The following is a 24,885-nucleotide window of genomic DNA, read 5'->3' as shown; positions in this document are numbered from 1 at the left end:
TCATCTACCTTTCTCACATCCTATATCCAGTTTCTGAGTAACAGACACCTAGAATCTGATCTTTTTCTTTTTTCTTTCTTTCTTTCTTTTTGCCAACTTCAGAACTAGAATAAGCCAGCATTTTGTTTTACCTGGGATATTGGTGGTAGCCTCCTAACTAGTCTCTCTATAGTCTATTGCCATAGCAGCCAGTAACCATTTATAAATATCAGGTCGGGGCGCTTGGGTGGCTCAGTCGATTGGGCATCCAGCTGTTGATTTCGGTTCAGGTCATGATCTCAAGGTCATGGGATCAAGCCCTGAGTCAGGCTCCATGCTCAGCTGGAGTCTGCTTGAGATTCCTCTCTCCCCCACAGCTCCTCCCCCTGCTCGCACACACTCTGTCTCTCTGAAATAAATAAATAAAATGCTTTTAAAAAATATCAGCTCATGTTCCTTCTGTGCTCAAAACTCTTCTGTGCCATCCCTGCGCACCCAAGTAAAAACCAGGATCTTTACCATCTCTTACAAAGTTCTAACAATCTGCCCCCAACTTCATCTCTCTGGCTTTACCTCTTAACCTGCCCTCTTTTGCCCTCTGTTCCAACCACAGTCATGTCGTCATTGTGACTTGAACATGCTGTTCCTCTTGCTGGAATGCTCTTCCCTTCAGATAACTACATAGTCATTTCCTACTTACTATTGCTTCTCTTGCTCTGATTCATTATTTTCCATATCACTTATCAGAACATGGCATATTATGTAATGTGTTCATTTGTTTGTTGATGGTCTCTTCTTGACAGATTGCAAACACCATTAGAAGAGGGACTTCATCTATTTTGTGCTCCCCTATAATCTTCTTTGCCTAGAGTGGTGCTCTGTATGCAATAGATCATTTACAGATTTTTCTGAGTTAATGGTTCAAATTTTTGTCATGGTAATTACAAGAGCAATAAGGCATGGGAAGTTTTGTTGATTGAGCTCACTGACATGTTAGTAGAACAAACCTTTCACTGAATCTAATTTGAGAGATTGGTCTAAATTATAATATCAGACTTTCAGCATTTATTGTGTTCAAGTTTTACATTTCTTTGTACAAATCATATGTTGAAGATCTATCAGTGTAAGGCCAAAAATGAGATCATTTATTTTTTCTGAGTTTTATTTATTCTTGACAAATAAAATTTGTATATATTTAAGTTGTACAATATAATATTTTGATACGTGTATACATTGTGAAATAATTACCACAGTCAAACTAATGAATTTATCTATCACCTCCTGCAGTTAACCATTTTGTGTATGTGTATAGTGAGAACATTTAAGATCTACTCTCTTAGCAAATTTCAAGTATACAAAACATCACTGACAACAATACTTACATGATGTACATTAGGCCTCTAGAACTTATCTTAAAACTGAAAATTTGTATCCTTAGATCAATATCTCCCCTTATCCTCCATCCCCCTGCCTCTGATAACCATTATTCCACTCTATGTTACTGTAAGTTTGATTTTTTTTTTAAGATTAAACATTTGGTTGAGATCATATATTTATCTTTCAGTATCTGGCTTATTTCACTTACCATACGGTTCTCCAGTGTCATCCATATTATTGTAAATGATAATATTTCCTTCTTTTTAAAGGCTGAATAATAGTCCATTGTGTATATATCCTACACTTGCTTTATTCATTCATCTGTTGGTGGACACTTAGTTCATTTCTGTATCGTGGCTGCTGTGAACAATAATGCTGCAATGAACTAATTTTCAACAAAGACATCAAGAATACTCAATAGGGAAAGTTAGTCTGTTCAATAAGTCATCTTTGGGAAAACTGGATTGCCACATGCAAAAGAATGAAATAAGACCCTTTGTCTTACACCACACATAAAAATCAACTCAAAATTATTTAAAAACTTAAATGTAAGCCCTAAAACAATTAAACTCCTAGAAGAAAACATAGGGGGTAAGTTCCTTGACGTTGGTCTTAGAATTGATTTTTTTGGAATTAACACCAAAGCATGAGCAACAAAAGCAAAACTAAACAAATGAGACCTCAGTCAAATTAAAAAGTTTCTGCACAGCAAAGGAAACTGTCAACAAAATGCAAAGGCAACCTGTGAAATGGGAGAAAATATTTGCAAATCACATATCTAATAAGGAATTATATCCAAAATATATGAGGAATTTATATTTATTTAAACAACAAATAACCCAATTTTAAAATCAGAAAATGACCCGGTAGACATATTTTCAAAGACAGCATGCCAATGCTCAGCAGGTATATGAAAAGATGGTTAATATCACTAATCTTCAGGGAAATGAAAATCAAAACCACAGTGAGGTTTTGCCTCAGACCTCTTAGAATGGTTGTCATCAAAAAGTCAGAAGATAACAGGTGTTGGTGAGGATGTGGAGGAAAGGAAACCTTTGCACACTGTTGGTGAGAATGTACATTGGTTTAGCCATTGTGGAAACCAGTGTGGAAGTTCCTCAAAAAAGTATAAGTAGGACTACCATGTGATCCAGCATTCCCACTTCTGGGTATATATCCAAAGGAAATTCTTGTTCTGAAGAGAGATTTTCACCCCAAAGATTTTGTTAACTTTATATATCCAAAGTAAAGACCTGAGCCTTCACCTTATGTGATCATTGGGTGGTTCTGTCTACAAGTGTATCCTGGTCATTGTTTATCATTTCACCCAACCATCTGGCTCAGAGCCTAGGTCTTTGCTCCTTCTGTGGGCCACTGCTCAGAGGATAGGTTCATCTCCCTAGGATAGGTTTCGTTAAGCTGCTGCCCCACCACACTGTCTCCCCCTATACTGCTTCATCCCACAATGGGGCAGTAAGCCTTTTTTGATTCCTGTAGCACAGCAGACTACCCTTATTTAAGATTTTATCAAGCTCTCCAATAACTTCCATATTGCTAAATTTGGTGGTCATTCTGCAGTCCTTTTGTTCACACTGATTACTTGAAAACCTTAAAGGTTGGGAATAATACAAGGAAAGTGCACCACACTGACTAGTTTAATTTACTGGGGCTGGATCCATAGGGAGTCACTTGATAACATGTGACCATGGTGCAAGAACTGATGTATCAACATGGACCATCTAGCATAGACATCTAGAATCAATACAATTCTCCTGTATTATGTGTCCCCTCTAAGCCCAATTATCATGAGGCTCAAAGGAAAAAAGTTCCTCCTCTCCTTATCCTAAATTTTGCCTCTTGAGCCATCGCATATCCTGCCTGTCCATAAACATATCTCTCTCTTTCCAGAATGATTTTGTAAATTCTCTAAGGGAAGCCCCATGTTCTCCCTCTGAGTTCAGCCCTAACCCATATACTTAAGCAGTCAAATGGTTCAGTACCAGTATATTTCTCCCAAACTACAGCTCTTAGGCCACTTATTACACTAACTAAGTATGGGGCATCTACAGTCTGTTTGAAGCTATACCAAGCCCAATCAAAAACCTTTTATAAAATCTCAATTTCAAACATACCCAACTTTCCTGTAGTCTTTCAGATTCTCTAGCACTAAGATCTTGACATACAGGAACAATAACAAACACATACATTAGTTTTTAAATTTTTATTTATTTATTTGAGAGAGACTGTGAGTAGGAATAGGAGCATGGGGAGAGGGAGAGAAGCTGAAGCAGACTCTTGGCTAAGTGTGGAGTCCAACACAGGCCAGATCCCATGACCCCGAAATTATGACCTGAGCCAAAATCAAGAGTCAGAGTCTCAAATGACTGAGCCACCCAGGCACCCCAACACATGGATTTATCGTACACACACACACACACCATAGACCTATGTGCTGAGAGGGTCTCCCTAACAATAAACAATAATATGCTATTGTAAAGCAGCATAAATTTATATAAAGATAAAAACTAGTTTTCTGCCCTTTACTGTACTCTCCTCCACCCCAATAACTATGTGCAGAGAATTGTTAAATCATATCTGATTTATGTGACTAAATTGAAGACCCATTCTCTGAACTTAAAGGTCTGAATCCAGGTTATTGTTTTGGCTTCAGCAACAGAGATATTTACTTTCTTTATTATTCATAACTAACAGGCACATTGGGCTGTTTTTTTTTCCCAGAAAAGAAAGCCTAGCTGCAGCATCAAATTGGCAGATTCCTTAGCTTTCGCTCTTTGAGATCCAAAAACTTTCAAGTGCAGTCCAATGCAGGAAACCCCTTGCAGATAATGTGCTGAATGTTTGTGGTTTATATACATTCTTCCTCTATAATCTGGGCTTCCTTTATCTATTAGATAATACTAATGCTTTGATTCCAAAAGTTTTCCATGCCATATAATAAATTTTCACAATATTTTCTCTGAATTATGAAATGATAGCTATCTAGAATGAAGACAGTGATATTTTCTTAACTGTAAGACTGTCATTAGGAAAAATTGTAAGTCTCAGCATGTGGTTTCTTAGAGTGGCCTGTAATAAATTAAATCTAATTAGCTGTCCTTTATGCAACAAATAAGATCTCTCGCTCTCACTCTCGCTCTTGCTCTCTGTCATTAAATTTCTGCTCCATGGTATTAGTTCATTGGGGAAAAATTGCTTTTTCTCTGTCCCACTTGATCTGTCATGGTCTCTTCACTAGGCCCTCACTGTTACAACTTTCCGTTTCCAACATTCCACTAACAAAATACACCTGCCCATGTCTTTTGTCCTGGGATACTCCTGTATGACAAGATGGCTAATAAATTGATGCCAAAGATAGAGGACAGTGGACTTCTACTGGCTACCCTTTGTCTTATTATAGGATCCTTTTGACAGGCCTTCATTGATCTAACCCAGCATTACTGACACAAGATTTTAGACTTTATAGTCATCGGTGAGGCTTTTCTTTTAGTCACTAGAGTAGACAAAACAGGCAGTTCTGGGTTCCATGTCAGGTAAGGAGCTGATTTACAGAGAGAGCAGAGCAAATGCAGAAACTTCAAACTGTTCTTAAAAAACGGATATGGTTTCTTATTTCAGTGAGCTCTACATTGAACCTTAATATATAAAGCAACAAAAAGAGAGTTGGGGTAGGATCCAAGAATTCTGTCCCCCTCACCCTTTGGGAACAAAATTTGCAAGCCATTGGCCCAGTGACAGACTCAGATTCAAAATTAAGATTAAGAGAACAGTTTCAAGGATCAAACAGTTGAATTCAAACCCTCCTTCTGAGTGACCCTTGAGAAATGTCTTCGTCTCCCTGACTTCAGTTTTGTCATTTCTAAAATGCAGCCAATAATCTCACATCACAGGTGGTTCTGAAGATTAAATGAGCTCATGTAAAATGGCACTTAGCACAGTGCCTGATGCCCAAGAATAGCTGCGTTAAGGGTGCAGGATTGTTAGTGTTGATCCGCTGCCACTTCCAGTTTAGCCAAAACTGTTAGGAAGGAAAGATGGGTGCAGTATGATGCCCGATGCAGCAGAGCTGGTTCCCGTGATGAAACACTCCCCTGAGGGTAGCAGAACAATCCCTTTTTTGTAAACTGAGTTAAACCACTCCCTGGTGTGGCTAATAATGACTAATACAGCAGAAGGGAGGTGGCCACCCTTGTGCAAGGCACTGTTGTGTAGTTGATGTGCTCTGCTTACAGAAATTCAGGTCATCCACAAGATCTAGTCCTTGTCGCTTCTGCCCTAGTTCTAATCATGGAAGAAATTTACTCATTTGCAGAAGAAATTTCAGCCTTTAACATACACTAAATATAATTTTCTGGGAATTCCCAACAGACTTCCTAAAGTGAAATACACTCCATTAATAGTGTACTGCTAGCCTTTCAATAAGGCTTAGGTTGTGTTGGTATGTAAATTATTAGCATGCAGAGAGAGCCCTCGATAGAGAAGTGATTCGAATATAACTGGAAAACTCGGGTTGAAAACGGAAGAATGGTTCCCTTGGACCAAAATATTTGAAGTCTTTCGGTCTTTCATTTTTATCCTGCTAACAGCACAGAGAGGCACAATATCTCAAGTAAGAAGGGCATTGGCATTAAACAGACAAATGGCAGTTTAAATAATTTATTTAAAAGGGAAATGCTTCCTTTTTGCATATTATTCCAGATAAAACTGCAAAAGCAATGATCTTGTAAGAAACAAGACCTCCACTGAAAATGATATGCAGCATTAAATACAAAATAAAATTCACAAGCCAACAAAGCTGAGATTTAAAAAACTGATATTTTTCTTTATTTCATCTATCCTTATTCCAACGTGGCTGGATTTGCTGATCCCAAACTTGGATATATTGCCAAGACCTTGTCAGGATCCTGACGAAAGACATAAGCCCCCCAACCCAGGTTTTAGCTATTTCAGGGCTATTTCTGTTTCCCCTAAACTCCTTACCCTTTATGACCCCTGAGGCCTCTTACAGCATATTGCCAAAAACTTGGCAATGGAGTCATGTGTCCTTTATCATTACATGTCTGATTCTTATGAGAGATTCCCTGATACCCTGGTTCCTGGAGCTGTGGATCTGGAGCTGTGGCTTCTGTCTGTAGTGGGAAGTGTCCTCCTACTTAGAAGAAAGTAGGAGGACACTCCTACTTTTCCTACTTTTTCCGTGCTAGAAACCTGTCACTCTACACTCCACATCTTGTGTTATAGGTCATTGAGACATCTCCCTGAGAAAGCTCCTGGGAACAGAGAAATCCTCAATTATTTCCTCATTCCTTATCTCAGAAAGAGGAGAGCCAAACCTTTTCCAGGTCCCCACTGCCTGTCCAAGTGTGTCTCTGCTTTTGAAGTGTTAGTACGCTCCAGCCGAACTCATGATCTCCCTTCAACCTTTAGCCACATCTCATTCCTACTTGGTTGATTTCTACACTGGTGGAGAGCACCAACCTTATTGTTATTATTGACTCTTCCATTCATGACCAGATATTTTCTTCCATCCTGGCCCCCACCTAATTATTAAATTCTGTTCCTCCATAATGGCTAATTTTCTCTACCCCCACCAACACTACTACTGTTGCCTGGATCACTGACACAGACTCCTAACAAGTCTTGCCCTCTAATCCTGCCCCTACCCAGTCCTTTCCCCTGATTCAATTATTTTCCAGGTCCACATTCCTCATTTGTCCCTCCTGCCCTGAATTTAAAAAGTCCAATATTCTTAAATTGTCTTAAGGCCACTCATGATGTGATGCTTCCCTACTTTGGTGACCTGTTATCATTCTTTTGTTACTATTCCCCGCCACCCCCCCCAACCAAATTAAAAAAAAAAAGAAAGCCAACTACTCATTTTATCCACACTAAGTTACACCATCTTTTCATGTTCTCTCTTCACTTCCGTTTTTTTAAATCTTTTTTAAAGATTTTATTTTTATTCATGAGAGACAGAGAGAGAGGCAGAGACACAGGCAGAGGGAGAAGCAGGCTCCATGCAGGGAGCCCAATGTGGGACTTGATGCTAGGACCCTGGGATCAGGCCCTGAGCCAAAGGCAGATGCTCAGCCACTGAGCCACCCAGGTGCCCCTCTCTCTTCACTTCCAAGCACTTGCATATTCTCTTCTCTTTGTCTCACGGACTCTTTCTCACTATATTTCTCCATTCTAATTCCTATTAATCTTTTAAGACTTGGATTAAATGCCTCTTCCTCAAAAAGCTTTCCCTGACCTTTTAAATCCTGATTAGCCATTCCTCATAGGTCCTGTGTTAACACCGTATTTTCCCCACCATACCATTTAGCACATCTAGACTACATTGCCCTTATAACTGCATATTTGCTTCTCTGTCTCTGTCATAGTCATCCATAAACACAAGAACCCAGTGATTTTTACTGTTCTACTCTTTGTACCTAGAATAGATCTTCCTGAATGAATAAATAAGTGAGTATAATGGAAACAGACTTAAGAATGTATGTCAAAAAAAAAACAAAACAAAAAAAAAAAACAAAAAAAAAGAATGTATGTCAACATGTCACATGCATCTGAGAAAGCAAGTGAATAAGCTAGGACCAAAAAGTGACCTTTTGGCCCATACAAAAGTGGTTTGTGACTATGACAAGAGCACTTCCCGTGGTATCACAGGAACAGAAGCTGGAGTGGAGTGGTTTGAAATTGGCTAGAACATTATTAGTACATGTAGACAGCAAACATAGACAAGTTTATAGTAAGTTGTGCCATGGTAAGAGAAAGATACTGCTGCTGCAGGAGAGAGGAAATGACTGCCCAGAACATATATATAATCCATTGAACCCTGCTTGTAAGAAAGTCACAAGGGATCAAGTCCCACATCGGGCTCCCTGCATGGGGCCTGCTTCTCCCTTTGCCTGTGTCTCTGCCTCTCCCTATCTCTGTCCCTTATGAATAATTTTTTTAAAAATTTAAAAAAAAAGAAAGTCACAAATATCCTTAGGGTCACACAAAAGGCAGACCCAAAAGAAGGAATGCACATATGGGCAAAAGTTCACAAGCACATTTTGAATCACAAATTCTGATAAAACTACTAGGGCAAATGAGTTAAAAGTCCAGAAAACACTCAGAAAGTAAGTTTATAGTGTTATTTCACTATGCTTTGTGCAGCAAGTAATAATTTTATTGGTAGATTTTATTGGCTTGTGATAACAACGTTAAGGAAAAAAACTAACTTTGAGGGAAATTCTTATGCCTTCATTTATTATTAAATATGGATGTCACAAAGGTATGAAGAGTCACACAGCAAACAACCATGTATTCACCACCTAGCTTCAGGACTAAAATATTATTAAATGCAGCAGAAGACGTGGTGCATCTTGAATTTAAAATGACTTTTCTCCCACTTGTGAAGGTCTCCAATTAAAGCACAAATTCATTTTTTAGCATGAAAAAAAATGTTCCCACTGTGGAGAATCATAACCAACTTGTTGAAGTTTATACAGAAAGTATTTTCAGTAAACAGAGAGGAGTGCAGAGTTTCAGGAAGAAAGTGTGAGGGTCATGATGATAAAAGCAATAGAGGACCCGCAGATGTGCCCCAGGCCCTCCTCACTGTCATCAATCATAAGCCTGTCCTTTCCGTGGTTACCAACCAGTAGGTCTCGGACCCCCGAGGGTAGCAGAATTTATTGTGAGGGGGTCTTTAAATCCATATGCACATTCAGTATGAGTAGACTAAATAAATAATATGTCATACACAGACACAGTACTATTTTTTAAATGTCGATAGATGAGGTGATGAATAAAATATAAATTCACTTACTTGCTTCAGTGAATTAATAGAAGCCTTTGATCATTATGCATTTTCTCAAGCTATAGACGTTGAAAGTATAATGTTTAGCATGAGTGGGGCTTCTCTCCCTCCTTTGAACACTGATAGTGCCCCTGGGGCAGGAAAGTAGGACCAGAAATCTAATTTTTCTTGTTCTTGCCTTCTCTTCACCATGCCTTGAGCCCCACTGGGCTGCTTCCATCCATTTGTGGCCCATTTCTAATTTGTCCATCTGTAAGGAGTGTTGTTTTGTGCTTTATTCACGAAAGAAGAACCCAAAGGCTCTTCGTGTGCTCTTATCTGCCTACCTCCTTAGCATGCACCCTTAAGAGTGTTGATTTGCTTTGTGGCTATTTGTTTTAAATGTATTTTTCTCTCTTCACCAATAGAATAATAAACTATTTGAAATAGCTGAGCACATAATTCATATTTTGTGTCGAATGGAATTGACTGTGAAGGAAAAGCAACACCCACCCTTGTCTCAGTTCTCTTTCTCACTAGTGTCTAAGTGAGCAATAGAAATGCTCTTTCGGGGGCATCTGGGAGACTTAGTTAAGCATCTGACTCTTTTCTTTTTTAAGATTTTATTTATTCATGAGAGACACACAGAGAGAGGCAGAGCAACAGGCAGAGGGAGAAGCAGGCTCCATGCAGGGAGCCCGATGCGGGACTTGATCCCAGGTCTCCAGGATCATGCCCTGGGTGGAAGGCAGGCACTAAACTACTGAGCCACCCAGGGATCCCCAAGCATCTGACTCTTGATCTCAGCTCAGGTCTTGATCTCAGCTCAGGTCTTGATCTCAGGGTTGTGAATTCAAGCCCCATGTTGGGCTCTGCACTGGGTGTAGAGCCTACTTAGAAAAAAAAAATGCCCTTTCAAAATTAAGATGTTTTATAAAGACTCTTTACTGAAATATTTCTCAAAGTGGACAGCACACAAGATGACACAATGACTCAACATCATTATTCTGATTCCCATAATGAAAAGTTGACTTAACAGTTTTCTTTCAATCTTTCTGATCACACAAAAGAGGAAAACTTAATTTGGTATTTGCATATTTTTAATGCTTCTTTTCAGTGTCCCCTGCCCTTACACTGTTTTTCATTTATTTTTTAACAGAGAGTATCTAGGCCTCACATTCAGAGCCTTTAGTACAAGATATCAGTATTTACATAAATTTTAAAGCACTGATTTGTATTCACTGTATATGTACTTTATACTTACCATCTATTTAAGGCAAACAATATATTCTTTATCCACCTACAGTCATGATATAATCTTTTAAAATAATAGAATGAGTCGATTTAAAGAAAAATATTATAAAAATATTGGTGGTTTCATAGTAGAGCAGAAACCATGTGAGTTATTCAAGAGTGAAGTTTGTGAGGCCCTGCCCTATCACAAAGCAAATAGATTATTGGGAGACATAGAAATATTAACCTGTGAGCACCAAGTATTTATCAAGGTGAAAAAGCCAGTCATCACCCGACATTCTGAATACTCTTATTATGTTATTATGGCCACTAATGTTATGGCCACACAGAAGTGAATAGGATGTGTGAGTCAGAGAGTTTTGACTTGACCCTTTCCACCACACACTGTCATGCACAGTTACCAATAGCATTGGCTTCTGCATCTTTGCATATGAGAAAGAAGAAGAAAGGCAGTTTAAATTTTATGGTTTTTAACCTGGCAGTGTATCATTTTTTCCAATGCCACAGTGTCCCAGGATCCAAAATAAAAGGGGTTAAAGATTACATTCTGAGAGGCTGGCAAAACAGTTCTCAAGTGCATTACTCAGCTTGAGGCAGACGTCACAAGGGGAACTGGCTGTCGTTTTAAAGCCAGTGGGTGTAAAACTTGCTGTTCCTTTCTATTTGTCTGTGAGATAATTCTGGCTCCCCTTTCCCTCCAGGGCATGGCTGCCAAAAAGAATTAGTCCCATACCTACACCATTCATGATGACCTCTGAAACAGGAGAAGCAAATATTACTTACTGTTAACCAGAAACATTTCCCCCAAATAACTGCAAATAGCACAAACGTCTGTTCCATTGATAGATAATTCCAGCAACACTTTTTTCCCAGCAAAGTGGAGATAGTGTCACAGCAGGATAGAGTAGGCTGGAGTCACTAACTTTGACGTTCCAATCCTTGATCTCCCACTGCCTAGCTCTCTTCTCCCAAGCTAGCCACTTGACCTCTCTTTGGAAGTCAGCTTCTTCACGAAGGGGACCTACTCACGTGTACTTCTTGTCTAAGCACCAGATAAGGCAGATGCTGTACAGAGGCAGTAGGCACAGCGTAATCCACAGTGTAAAAGTGCTTTCCTGAAGTGTTTGTTTCCCCAGGATTTCTTAAATTACTCAACCTCATATGTTCTCCACTAGCGTCAAAGGCCGCAGCCAGACAAAAGGCCTTTCCTTGTATTGAAGTCAAGTCTTTGCCTGGTTGTGGGCTCATTCTAATCATGAACCTTGATACACTTGTATAAAAAAGTGGACTTGCTTTTCTTCATATCTCCCCATTGGTGGGTGTCTTTTAATGATATCATTTAATGAAATTTCTCAGTTGTTTTTTTGGGTTTTTTTGCTTTGCAACTCTAAATTTCCAGATATGTTCAGAAGACTCGAAAAATACTCCTTACTTCCCAGAGAAATAGTGTGAATAGAATAGAGATGCCATTTGTTATCCATAAAACATACTTTTTTTTTGTATCACCTGTAATATAGAGAAGACTTACTTATGCATTTACTTGGACTGAAAATAGACAGCAAAACTTCATCTTGGAAATATATAGATAAAACTGTTATCTTGTGCCTCAGCGATTAGTAAAGAGCTGGGTTCAGTTAGGATTGGTATTTGCCGAGCATAACAAATGCTAAGAGAAGAACAGACTTCATTTAGAAGCTGTATCTTGTGTGGACAAATTAGTCTGTGTACTTGTTCCAAGTAGTTAGCATAGAGCAAGAGGAACCCAGTTTTCTGGAATCCTGTGCCATACATTGTTGACTCCGGCTAGTTTTCTCTTCTAGGAATACTGTCATGATAAAAAAAGCAAATTGATTTCCAAGACTTAAAGGACAAAATACACAAAAAGGACAACATATACAGAATGTTTTATTCATACTGAATTCTTTGATGTCCCATCTTTAATAAGGAGGTAACTAGATTAAATTTAAATTCCTGAATAGGAAGTAAAACATGTGTTTAGTACATTTTACAACTTTTGAGACTAGAATGATAAATGGTTATTTTATAAAATGATTTTTGAACCTTACCTTGATTCTTAGGGTTCAAAGGAACAAGTTGTGACTGAGAAGATTGGTAAGAAATTATGTATATAGAAGATTGTGGTGATATGAAATTTAAAAAGCCCTAGGGACATTTTTTTTGTGCTTGATTTGGTCCGATCTGTTGACCACGTTAGCTTTTCATCCATCTCACTAGAAATAGTTTTCAACAAAGATACCCATTAGGCAAATTACAAATGATGTGTTAATGTGTGTGATGAGGTTTTCCATTTTCCTTTCTTTGAAGCTTTGCAAAAAAAAAACTTTGGGTGGTTATAATTGCAGTCCACTTGCATACTGGATTTCCTTCATCTCTCTTTAACCGTGATTTTGAGCTGAATCTCCACCAACGGGGAAGTAGCACTGGTGCTAATCCCAACTTGGCAGAATTATTGGGTTCCACCCCAACAGTCACCAAAACATTTGGGTTTAGTCAGAGCACTGGTTCATCACTTCATAAAACCAAATCTCTTCTCCATCCCACAGTAACCTGTTGGTGGACGATAGGGAGAGTAAGAGAGATGTGAATGGACTCACTGAATAACAGAGCATGGCCCTCTCGGACGTCAAGAGAGAGGTGAAACACTTCCACTCTTTGACGCTCCTGGAATATTAAGACAAGAAGGAGAAAAAGAGAAATGTCAGAACAGGATAGAAAAAAATTGTACTGCATTTTAAGTACTTAAAATCATGCTTTGAACACATAAAAAATAAAATAATCTTTCTGGAAAACAAGATCACGTGGCCAGATTTGAGAATATAACAGCCCTAGCTAAATGACTTTACTAAAGACACATTATTTCCCAGCCATCATAGCTCCTTCTCAAAGCTGATGTAAGTTCCCGGATCATTTAGCCTCATTTAATAGATAAGAAAACTGAGACCAAAGAGTGTAGATTATGTGCATTCAAGAGCGATTAGTTGGTGTAAAAGCATATCTCAATATACTCTGTGCAAGCAGAAGGCACATGGCAGGCACAGGAGGTCTGGAGTGGGTGGAATGATGACTAGCAGGTGATAAGGTGGTAAGTATCAAGAGCAATATTGCAGGGAAAGTAAGTATTGGGTGAAGCCACCATAAAATGGGCTGAGTCATGGACACCTGTGGCTAATCAAGACTCCAGACTGATATTTCCACATGATTACAAAGAAAGCTGCAATTATGCCACTACTTCATAAGGTGAAATTGGAGGTTCCTGATTCCTAGTACTCCTATTCTGTGTTTAGTACTCTAACTGGAAATCTATGGGAGATCCTCGGGGAGACAGGTGGCAACTTTCTCCAATGAATTTTTAAGCTAGGAAGCAGAGATATTAGGAGTTGATTTTAACTCAGTCTTTTGTGAGACACTCTCTTCTTTGAGTCATGCTTTAATAATTTGGATCTTAGCAATGATTTTATTTATCTTGGGGAATTTTACTTTTCTAGAGAGCCAGAATAATTCCTTCCTTTTAGATATCAGAAGCAGACACTGGAAAAGCTGCTTTCTTTTTCATACTGTTGGGATTCTGGGCTCCTTAGTAACGTGGCCAACCATCTTGAATCAAATGTTAGGAGAGTGCTATTGGCTCTATCTCCTCATAGATCATTTCCAGCTGTTAGAACAACACAAATATGAAATCTTCTGAGCCAGGAAAACTTGAAGTTTTCATTAGATCCCTGTACAAAGACTGGATGCAGTGTTTAAAAAGAAGCATCAATACCCTGTGTTTCGAGGGTGATGGGATATGGATACCATCACAGTCAGTGGGGATGTAATTTGATACAAACATTCTAGTAGGCAATTTGGCAATATGTATCAAAAGCCTCAAAATGTATATTTTTTCCAATTCAAGATGGCAGGCTAAACACAAGCATTGGCCTCTCGTTTCTTCCAAGACCTTATTGAATTCAAAATATAGAAATGTAGACTGGAATCCCCCTTTATATCTGTATCTCTCAAGTTCAGTCAGGAAAATTGAACCAAATAGTTTAATAGAGAAAACTCAATATGGGCACCTATTTCTGAAAGTGTTAGGAACGTCTAATAAGCCAGATGAATTTGCGACATCAGGCACTACTGCCACAACTGAAGGGCTGAAGGGGCCAAGGAAGAAATTATTGCTGGAGTCTAAGAAGCCCAGTCTGCATGGCAAGAGCTGAAACCATGCATAAAGGGGCTGCTTGAGGTCAGGAGGTGTTGGACAAGAAAGAAGAAATGCAACACTTCTAGACATGCTGCCCAGGGCAGAAAGGGAAGGGAGAAATATATTGCCTTCTTCCTTTTCTCTCTCTCCAGTATCCTTCCAGGGCTTCCCACTGGCTGAACTTCCATGGAAGCCCATTGGCACATAAGTGTCATTTACAGGAGCTGCTCACTGCTCTGTGATGGAGAGTAGAGCAGGAGAACATAGTAATGACTAAAATGAAAAGGGCATCTGCCTGGCCCAACAAACGAGAATGAGAAGTGTGTGTGTCACCAAAGGTTGAGCTATTTAATAAATTCCTGGAATACAAAGAGGTAGATGAGAGCCATTAGACAGAAAAGAGGGCAGAAAAATCATCAGCCTAGAGTACCCTCTGACAGCACTGTAGAGGAAGAAAGCTAATCTGCCTTGTGGAACCCCTGAGATGCCTTGAGTGCAGTCAGTAGACACAACAGAGGGAGAGTGAAAGATGGAGCTAAAGACAGAGATTACTTAAAGGTCTGACTATGCCCAGAATTCTTCAAGTCAGCCCCCTATCTCCCACATATGTAAGCAGGCAACTCGCATTTTACCCCAGACAAAATAGATGATGACTCCCTTCTAAAGAAACGGAACATGCTGGGAAAAGATAACATGTCTAAATTTGTTGATGCCTCAGAGGGAAGCCATTATCATTTGAGCATTGTGCAGGCACTCAGCCTGACAGCCCGCTCCCACTCCCATTGATCTGAGTTTACTGGTCAATGCTGCTCGGCCCAACCCAGGAAAACATTTCAAAAGGGGAGAGACCTGCTAGGAGAATAGTCTTATGCCACTACCAAAGCAGAAACATCTCCTCCATCTACCCAGTCCTGCTTTCTTAATAACAGAAGTCACTAGAACATGAGGAGAACTAGCAGTATAAAAAGAGAAATACCAAATTCTAAAATATAGAAAAACAACCTCAGAGGAAACTGAGATGATTGAGGAAACAAAAAGTATTTAAAAAAATCATCCTTAGAAATATTCTCAGAAAGATTCAAGAAAAGACTATACATCTGCAAAACAGGAAGTAGGAGGAGAGAATGAGAAAGCACTCTTAGGGATTTAAAATATAATTTGCCAAAATAAAAAAAAAAAATTAGTAGAGATACTGGAAAAAATAAAATCAAGGAAATCTTTCAAAACATTAAATAAAAGGCAAAGGATGGAAAATCTGAAGAACACACGGAGAGACCCTGTATTCAACTATTAAAAACCTCAGAAAGAGAGGAGGCAAGGCAGTGTTTAAATTATTCAACCAAATAATAAAAAAAGATATGTGCTAGAGCTAAAGAACAATAAGACTCTGGTTTGAAATGGCTCACTGAGTGTCCAACCCAATGAATGGAAACAAACCCCCCAACTAGGCACACTGTGGTGAAATTTCAGAATAATAGAATTAAAAAGAAAACCTTGCAAGCCACTAGGGCGAAAAAAGTCACAATTCACAAAGGAAAGAGATTCCAACTGATACCTTTAAAGTTCTGAAGTAAAACGTTTTACCTAGAATTCTCTATGAACAGTTTCAGAGATACAAGCACTAAGTACATTTATCACCTATGTGTCATCTCATATGAAGCTACTTGAGTGTCAGCAGAAGAGATCAGTAACCAAGGAAGGTGGGAACAGTGGCTCGGACCCAGGAAAGGAATAAAGGGTGTTCCAGGTTGCCACAGGGCTCTAGGAACCACGAGTCCTGAAGAGACTGGAACAATAAGTCCCAGAGGTAGGCTGAACCTCAGGGACAGCATGTGGCTTATGGAATGCTCATATGGCTTATGCTCATATGGCTGGAGAAACTAAAGGATAAGCAACAAAAGGGGTGGGAGTAGGAAGTACTAGAAATTGCAGCGGAAAAGTTGTACTGCAAAGTCTTGATCAAAATGTGATGAAAATTAAATGCTTAGATTTTAAGGAATCCATGGACCTTCATGCTACAAACAATATCATTTGGGTGGCCTAGATTCCTCTACAAGGGCCCATGGAAAAGGCACTGGAAGCCTAGTGCATCAATTGGCATGGTGTATATCTGTTTTTTGTATTAAAGCTAACATTGGCAAATCATTTTATTGATTTTCTACTTAAGAGACAACCTAATGGCATAACATGGAAGATATATTTGTATTTGCAGAAGAGAACAGAAATATTAGCTACTTGGATTACATGTCAAAGCTAACAAAAGATGGAACAAAAGTTTTCTAGGAGGAAAGATGGAAAAATAGAAAACTATCTCATCTTTTAAGGAGTGGTCAAGATCAAGCAATACTGTCAAAATTAGAAAAAGAAATGAGAATTTTGTTTTATTACCTAAAAGAAACCAATAATAAAACTAAAAGTAATTTAACAAATACTGACCTGGAGGGGCACATGGGTGACTCAGGTGGTTAAGCATCTGCCTTTGACCCAGGTCATGATCCTGGGGTCCTGGGATCGAGCCCCATGTCTGGGTCCCTGCTCAGCTGTGAATCTGCTTCTCCCTCTCCCTCTGCCGCCACCACCCCCAGCCTGAGCTCTCTCTATCTCAAATAAATAAACAAAATCTTAAAAATATGTATTGAGATGGAAATGAAAATGATCAACACCCCCCCCCCCCCGTCTTCACCTCAGGGAATCACTGCATATTGTCTAAAGTAATTGAACAGAAGAATACATGTATTATCTAGCTCCTTCATACAGCAAAATGAAGTGTTGACATCACTTCAGAAAAGCCCAATCTCAGCCCCCTCCCCACTGCAGAATTATTGAAATGGGATCTGCATTTTAACAAGATCTGTCAGTGTTTTATCTGCATATTAAAGTTTGAATATCGCTCCTTTAAAAGAGTAATTCTCAGCTTTGGCTATGGGTTATTAGAATCACCTAGGGAGCTTTTAAAAAAAATACCATTTTTAAAAAATAGCCCAACCCTACTTTAAAAGGTGATGCTTTATTTAAATGGCATAGAGTACAGAAATCAGTATTTTTTAAAAAAGCTTCTGAGGTGATTCCAGTGTGTAGTCATGGTTGAGAACCAATGGTCTAGAATAACTGTGGTAAGGGACAGAGAATGAAACCAAAAACAATTTTAAAAATTTGTTTCTGGATCTATTGGGGCATTGGGCTGACAATGGAGAGGCACGGGGAAAAAGACTGTTGTTTTAAGTGAACAAACAAATAAAAAGCAGAATCAGACCTATAAATACAACAGAGAACAAATGGATGGTTGCTAGAGGGGAGGGGGTAGGAGCTGGGCAAAATGAGTGAAGAGGAGAGGGAAATACAGGCTTCTAGTTATGGGATGAATAAATCATGGAATACACGCACAGCATAAGGAATATGGTCAATGATGTTGTAATAGTGATGTATGGGGACAGAGGGTAGCTACAAATACTGTAAGCATAGCATAACGTATAAACTTGTCTGAATCACTGTGTTGTTCAATTTAAACTAATGTAACATTGTGTGCCAACTATACTCAAAAAGAAAAGGGAAAAAAGGCTTGCTTTAATAGAAAATATTGTAATGTTTGATCTGTACCTGACACATGTATTACTTGAAATATAGGTTCCTTTTTATGCATAGAGCCTTTGACTCAGAATCCTACTGATAGGAACTTTTTAAAAGAATAATTGATCGATTATACAAATACTTAGGTTCATAGTTTTGAGAATTATAAACGATATAAATGTTCATTTCAAAAGATATCTGGGATACCTGGGTGGCTCAGCGGTTGGGCGTCTGCCTTTGGCTCAGGTCATGATCCTGGGGTCCTGGGATCAAGTCCCGCATCGCGCTCCCTGCATGGAGCCTGCCTCATCTTCTGCCTGTGTCTCTGCCTCTGTGTGTGTGTATATCTCTCATGAATAAATAAATAAAATCTTTAAAAAAAAGAGAGAGATCTGCACACCCATGTTCTTTGCAGTGTTATTCACAATAGCCAAGAGAGAGAAGCAGCCCAAATGTCAACTGATGATGAACAGATAAAAACAATGTGGTACATACATACAATTGAATATTGTTCAGCCTTAAAAGGGAAGGAAGTTGTCCCATGTTATACTATGGATGAATCTTGGAGACACTATGCTAAGTGAGATGAGCCATTCACAAAAAGACAACTATTGCATGATTCACTTATATAAGGTATCTAAAGTATTTAAACTCAGAGTAGAATGGTAGTTACCAGGGCTGAGAAACCACTTTTGTTAAAAATGACATAGAATCTCAGTTCTACAAGGTGAAAAAGTGCTGGAGATCTGTTCCAGAACAATGTGAATAAACTTAACACTGCTGAACTGTACACTTAAAATGGTAAAGTCTATTTTATGTGTTTTTTTTTATTTTATGTGTTTTTCACCACAACAACTTTAACAAGGATGTATTTTGTTAAACAACTCTTGTAGAATATGCAACAAAATGGCTGTATGGCTTGCAAAGTTACAGTTGAGACCTCTTCTCTTACCTTTCTAGATTCTTTGATATTTTAAGAGTAAGCACAGAATATTGTTATAACTGTGAGAAAAAAAAGAAGCTGTTCCCACTTTGAAGAATATAAAATAAAACTTCCATCGGAGCTTACCATGAGTGAATGACTCACACTGCCCTCCCTTATTTGCCAAAGAAGCAATTAATTACATTCTCCTGAGAAATTCAAGGCTTCACATCCCTGAAGGAGGTTGCTATGTTGTGTCTAGATCTTCTGGGACTTCGGAGTCTTCTCTCTGGTCTTGGGAAAAGAAGCAAAAGCTAAGTAGCCCTTTTAGACACGAAGTAGAAAAACTAGTTCACATCATGGAACAGATTTTCTTTCATAAATTCCCTGAACTTCAAAGACTGGTAAAGCAGAGTGAACATCAGGGGAAATGAGAGGAGGATAGGGAATGGAGGAATGAATTGCTCTAGACAGAGTGGGCCAGCCCAAATGTATGTTGACATTTTAGCTTTGTTTACCACTATTTTATTTTGACCCTATCTGGGTATCCTGAGTCATGGTGACACAAAATGTGGGTCGTTACATTATAGTTGTTTTACAACTATTTGTGTTTGCCCTTTTGGTACTTGAGCCTGCGGTCCGTTGCTACACTATGTTGTCCTGAGATGGGATCATTAACCATTTTTCTTTTATTTTAAAAGACTGGCTTAACGAAGTGTCTATAAATGTGAAAGAAAATTAAACTAGAAGATCTTCAAGATTATTAAAACCAAATGTTCAGAAAAGAGTTTCACTGTAAATGCCAAAATATCTCTATGGCTTTGTAAAGCATTTAGAGTCTACCAGATATTAAAGTCCATCAATATGCTAATGTACATTGTGATCAGCAAATCCATGGATTTTATGCTAGCGTGAAACTTCTTTTTATTGTTTAACCATTCTAATACGAATGGCTCCATACACCATGAAGCTGAGGGCTTTTTAACCTCGCAAAAAAATGGATGGCATGGCAATCAAGAGTTTAAAAAAGAAAAAAAATTATTAAAGGTATTATAGAATGAATAGGGCAGTTATTTATATTTCCATCAAAGAATTTTTTTAAGATTTTATTTATTTATTCATGAGAGACAGAGAGAGAGAGAGAGACAGAGACACAGGCAGAGGGAGAAGCAGGCTCCCTGCAGGGAGCCCGATGTGGGACTCATCCGATCCAGGGTCTCCAGGATCACGCCCTGGGCCGAAGGCAGGTGCTAAACTGCTGAGCCACCCAGGGATCCCCCAAAGAATTTAAATCTTATCTTCAATCTAATGTTGGAATTGTGATCCTAGCCTATATCTATTCTTGTTATTAGGCCTTAATGTACACCTTTGGTTTGTCATCATTTTTTATGGACTTATCCAGAAATACCACATTTCTAGTTCCTCTTTTCCTTTCTCTAATCAATCCAGTACCCAATTCAGAATATGCCTTCAATCCTTTGAAGAGAATGAATATACTTGGTGAAGATAAAATAGTTTAACAATTCAGTAACTTTTTTGCACTGTAAGTGACCCAAGTTTTTATCTGCTTACCTAATCTTTTGTGATATTGGTTGTTAATATTTTAGAGTCATGAAAAAGAAAGGAGAAGGGGTGGAAGACAAAAATGAGAGAAAAGAGAAGGAAAGAAAAGAGGGAAATAAAAAGGAAGGTAGGAGAGATGAAGGCAAAGAATCATAGAGCTGACTTTTCAGATAACTGTCTCTTCCAATATTCCAGACAATAGTCCAGACAAATCAATGGAGTCTACCCCAAAACCAAATTTGAACAGATGTGCAAATCTTTAGAATAAAAATAGAGATAAAAATAGCTACAAGTTGTTTTATCGAAGGATGTTTACCCTAAATCATAGAGGTAAAATGTTGCTACAGTTTTTCAAAACAATATTATAATCTTTAAATGATATGCAAAGGGAAAGGAAACAGATTTTTTATTGCCTCCAGTATAATTTGGAGAACAAGCCACACAACATTTTTGAGTGTATTTGTGCTGACTTAGGAAACATTCTCAATATCTGGGTCTTAGAAAATTGTGCTAAGCTTGCAAGTTCATAGCAGATCAAGAATAAGAACTGTCTTAGGAAGTTTGTTGGTTTTTCTTTAGTTTATATGTAGCCAGCTGGTTTCTGACCTCTTTGTGTAAATATCCAGCTTTGCACATAATCAGATTCCATATTACCTTGTTATGACATCATTCCCGGCAGACTTTGATCCCTTACTAACTTTTCCAAACCATACACACAGACTTAAATAACAATAAGAAGATTGCTACTTATCCACCAAATACCACTGCTGGTGGTGTAGGAGAAAAAATATGGTATACATATATACATATATGTATATATGTGTGTGTATGTGTGCCTATACACATATCTGTATTTATACATTTATTTTTGATATATGTAGATATGCATATATATGCATAATAATGCATAGACCTAGAGAAGGATTAGAAAGACACTAAAAGGAAAAGTGATAAAGGAAATTTGATACTAAATTATTGAAGTTTCAAAAATGTATATCTCTGGTGAAATATACATTTAAGTTCCCTCTTTTTGCAGTTGTTACCAATTGATATTTTTGTTCAACTGATATTTTAAAAACAAGTGAATTTAAATGTAAATTTGAGACTTTTGTTACATATTCTTTTTCTCCATGGATAAATGAAAATAAAGTTAAAGCTGTATTCTTTGGTGATCCGGAAGCCTGGGTATAAAAGACACAATGATCTTGTAAATTACCCAGAAATGGCTTCTTTAGTGTCTGATCAAGATAAATGACACAAGGCAGCTGTAAAAAGAATTCCCACTAGCTATTGACCCGTAAACAGTGGTGTCATTTTTCACTTGTAGGAAAGTATCAAAATCAATTTAAAATAACACCAAATCTTTAGAGTTATAATTAAATGTCCTAAATTCTGCTTAGGAGGATATTATTTAACTGATGTTATTTTTTAAGTTAAAATACATTAAAATATTCTGATTGCTACAGAACTTTGATGGCTGTTAAATATGAATCCATTTTCTATGGGTCTACTGTATCCCCAACATCTAGAACAGTGCCTGGTACATAGTAAGTGGTCAGTAAATCTGGTTGAACGAGTGAAATAATAAAATATTAAAATAATAATAATATATTAACTCTTGGAGATTTGGATACTAAAAATGATGTCATACACACCAAAGACAAAGGTACAAAACTAACAGATACATTGGTAATGAATATTTATTGACCACTTTTTGCGTAACTACTACTAAGTGCTTTGCATGCATTTTCTTATATAATGATCAAAATAGCCCTATAGAAAATAGTGATTAGATTATCTCACATGAGAAAGTGGTCTAGAGAATAGTAATAATGTTTTCAAGGTTACACAGCTAATAAACAATGGTGCCTAAATTAGAATTCATATGTTCTGGCCTAAAGTGGACATATTTAAACAACTTTGTACCACTCTCTCAATATACTATATTTTCATTGCCCACTTTATGGTCTCTAGGATCATTGATAGACTCTAGATACAAAGAAAAAAAAACTATTTTACTAGAAGAATTAAGGTTCTCATGATATATTGAATTTTCTATCAATAGATAAGATGTTTTTATTTTTGCAGTATGCAGAAATTTAAAAATCCGTTAATTTTATTATGTCTTTTCTACACAGTACATGGGAATTTATCTAGTAAATACATTTGCACAGATGGAAAGAGAAGTAGCTCTAAAGATTTAACTGTTGCGTTTTTTTTTCCATAATAGTAAAAACTTGGCAACAGGCTCAATGTAACTTGGTAGAGGTCTGGTTAAGCAAATTGTGAATGTGTAGTAGATGGCCACAAAGTTATTTAAAAAATTGACAAATGACATTCTAAGAATGAAAACAATAGCAGTGTTCATGAGTACCCCAGACTTTAGAATCAATCAGGTGGATATGGTTCAAGACCAGCTCATGCCCAGTTACCAGATATGCAACTCTAGGCAATTATTTAACCTTTGTAGGCTTAATTTTCCTCATCTGTAAAACGTGGATACTAACACCATATACCACGGGAGTTGTGAATGGTATTGGTGAAGGAGGAGAGGTATTGTATCTCTATCTTTATATAGAGATACAGCCTATATTTTTCTGTCTTGATGTCACGTTATTTTAAGTGTCTGGATTCACATCAATAAGCAATTACTAATGACAGTGGTAAAGAAAGTTGGCCAAATCACTGGCCAGAGTGACAACATTTTCAGATTCCTTTTTTAAAAGACTGTTTCAGATAGAAATTTTAAATGTCACAAACTGTATCCTTTTTACCGACCAGTCTAATTCCTACTTTATATGGCATATACGGTCGTTCCCCAATCAGATTCTTTTATTGAATGAAGAAAATGTTCATCAAATTTCTTTTTTAGTGCAGAAAGTTGACAGACAATGCTTTTCTCCTTGAAATCATTTATGTGCTAGTTAACATGTCGATAAGTGAAGGGAGACAAACATTGCAGGCAGAAGATTAACTCTTCTGCATCCAGTACTTAAACTCCTTGAAGCTTTTTTAGTTGAAGCTTTTTTTCCTGTAACATACAGTGAAAGCAGTCATAGATTGGCTAATAGAATTGTCAACTGGCTTCAGGAAAACAAAACAAAACAAAACAAACCAACACTAAATAGGCCAGCTCTCTTGAGCCAATCTTTGTTATAAGAAGCACAGTGAATTCATTAATTTTATTCAGAGTTTTATCTTTGTCCTCATGCTTTTGTTCAGTTTTCTTTAAGAAGAAAACCATGTTTTTTCTATCTTATTTTTTAATTGTTAATTGAATTTTTTATCTCAGTGTAGTTGACACACCATGTTACATTAGTTTTAGGTGTACAACATAGTAATTCAACAAATGTATACATTCTGCTGTGCTCACCACACGTGCAGCTCCCATCTGTCCCCATACAGTGCTCTTATAGTATCATTGGTTATAGGCTTGCTTGGCTGGCTTCATCAGTAGAACATGCAACTCTTGATTTCAGTGGTATAAATTCAAGCCCCGTGTTGGGTGTAGAGATCACTTAAAAATAAAATATTTCTTAAAAAACCCCACAATATCATTGGCTATATTCCTTATACTATACCTTCTATTTCCATGACTTACTCATTTCATAACTAGAAGTCTGGATCTCCCACTAACCTTCACCCTTTTTTCTCATTCCCTCACTTCTCTCCCCAGCTGGCCACCATCAGTTTGTTCTCTTTATTTATAGATGCAATTTTGCTTTTTATTTATTCTTTTTTAAAATTCCACTTATGAATGAAATCATATGGTATTTGTCTTTTTCAGTCTTATTTCACTTAACATAATACCTCCAGGTCCATGTATGTTGTCTTCAATGGCACCAACTCATGACTGCATAACAACAATACATTACTCTTGTGCTCTAGTTGGTCAAGTTATTCTTCACAGGGGTCATTTTGCAATTCTCAGTACATGTATATTATTGGGATGAACAAATAAGTGAGTACATTGTGTTATTGAGAGCCAGGATTCTTAACTGTCAGGGAAAGAGGTTGCAGATACAGGAGTGAAACTGCCAAGCTGGATTTATCTGAGAGATCAGAAGGAGCCATGTTTGTTTAATAGTAGGTGGCTAGCTAGAGTGCGCATAGATATTTAAATACATATTTGAATATATAAGATAAAGGGTACAGAAATAAATATGTGTAATATATATTTATAATTGTGTGTATGTGTAGGTATGTATGTGTGTC

The 24,885-nt window shown here is 37.7% G+C and overlaps 1 protein-coding gene across 1 annotated transcript in view; it reads left to right on the top strand.

Annotated features, from left to right (window-relative positions):
• XRCC4 (X-ray repair cross complementing 4) overlaps positions 1 to 24,885 on the top strand; it is a 277,018-nt gene that overhangs the window by 233,255 nt on the left and 18,878 nt on the right. The window lies entirely within an intron of this gene.

The sequence above is a fragment of the Vulpes lagopus genome, chromosome 4 (assembly GCF_018345385.1).
Source record: "Vulpes lagopus strain Blue_001 chromosome 4, ASM1834538v1, whole genome shotgun sequence".
NCBI lineage: Eukaryota > Metazoa > Chordata > Mammalia > Carnivora > Canidae > Vulpes > Vulpes lagopus.
Note: the sequence above shows the minus strand (reverse complement) of the source record. Positions and strands in the feature narration are given on the sequence as shown.